Here is a 1,992-nt window from a genome sequence, read left to right as displayed (position 1 = left end):
CCCATTGTTTCTTGTCCTGCCCTCAGGTGCCTTGGAGAATAGCTTGACTCCCTCTTCTTTGTGGCAACCTCTGAGATATTGGAACAATGCTATCATGTCTCCCCTAGTCCTTCTTTCTATTAAACTAGACATACCCAGTTCCTGCAACCGTTCTTCATATGTTTTAGCCTCCAGTCCCCTAATCATCCATGTTGCTCTTCTCTGCACTCTTTCTAAATATAGTTCTTCCCCGCATATCCTTGGGGTATGTTGGGAACAACTGACCATCCTGTCTTTAAGCTTTGATCAAAGATTAAATGCTGATTATAACAAGCCTCCATTTAAGACTGATGTTTGGCTCATTGTGACTCGGATGTATTCTCAAACCTTACCCTATCATGTCCTGAGGGCCATGTCTTAATCCCATCACCCTTGAGCTGAAGGTTTGTGTGTGTGTGTGTGTGTGTGTGTGTGTGTGTGTGTGTGTGTGCAGGGAGCTGCAGGAAGCTGCTCTGTCTTTAAAAACAAGCTTCTCCCTTTCTCATCCAGGGAAATATAATATTCTGCCTTTTGAATAGTTCCTAGAATGTTTCATTCCTCTAGGAGGGGAGGTGGGTGCTAACTTTTCTAAAATAGAGCTGGACTCATGACAGCAAGTCTTAGAATCATAGAATCACAGGGTTGGAAGGGACCATGGAGGTCTTCTAGTCCAACCCCCTGCCCAAGACTTTATTCCAACATGGTCAAATGGTTGTCCAATCTTTTCTTGAAGACCTCCAATGATGTAACATTCCCAGTTCTGAGGGGCAATCAATTCCATTGCTTAATTGTTCTCACCGGGGTGTGTCTTTTGTTAAGATACAGCCTGTTGTGCCTTAAAATGGCTTCTACTGTACTGCCATAAAATGGTTTCTACTGTACTGCCATAAAATGGCTTCTACTATGCAGCGCAGTGGAGTTGCCATGGTAACAGCTTCACAGTACTCCACAAGGGGGGCTCCCCTCTGGTAAGGGGGAAAATCCAACATTAGAAATTACATTTGGTCCGGACATTTCCCCCCCTATAAATAAATAAATACCTGGGGAACACAGGGTTATCGGCTAGTAAATAAATATAAGTTTCTGTCTTTTGACCCACCCCCGGTCACATGACCAGATAGCCACGCCCACCTACCGTAATCACATGACCCCCACCAAGGAATGCTCACAGAACGGAATTTTTTTTTAGATTTCACCACTGGACAAACTTAATCATCCGATAACCGCGAAGTCTCTTAAGCTAAGGAAGTTGTTGGTGACTTCCCAGATGTGTCCTGTGCTGCTTCCTTGCCAACTATATATATATATATACATATATATATATATATATATATATATATATATATATATTAGCCAATTATTCATTTAGTCCTTGTGTATATGCTGTTTCGTTTCCCTAGAACTGTGATGGCAAACTTATGGCACGCGTGCCATAGGTGGCATGCAGAGCCCTCTCTGCGGGCACACGAGCCATCGCCCAACTCAGTTTCACTGTGCATACGAGCACAAGCCTCCTGCCAGCCAGCTGTTTTATGTACACAGGAGACCTTTGCGCATCAGTGGTGGGTTGCAGGTGATAGGGCCCGGTACGGGCGTACCAGAGCCTGCCTGGAGCACCGGATACCGTTCTGGTACAGTACTCCGGTGGGCCCATCCGCCCGAGCTCCTTACTGGTCTTTAAAGTCTTTGATGCTTCCGCGCATGGCGCATACAGTGCCTGTGCAATGCTCTGCTGAGTAGCTGGAGCGTTGCGGATGCTTGTGGAGGCGCTAGGGGTGTGGCCACATGCACACACACACGTTGTTGTGCAGGTGCATGCATTCTTAGCAGGCGAGAAGAAAAAAGTTAGCCATCACTGCCTTAGAAGAATGTAGCGTAGCTGCATCCTTCACCTGGGACAACCTCCCAGTCTAATTCGTCATGTATTCTGAAATGAAATAAAACCTAGAAGCCCAACTTTGTGTCATCTCAGGT

This window comes from Natrix helvetica, assembly GCF_964273705.1.
Source record: "Natrix helvetica genome assembly, chromosome: 4".
NCBI classification, from domain to species: Eukaryota; Metazoa; Chordata; class Lepidosauria; order Squamata; family Natricidae; genus Natrix; species Natrix helvetica.
This window is presented reverse-complemented; position numbering follows the sequence as displayed.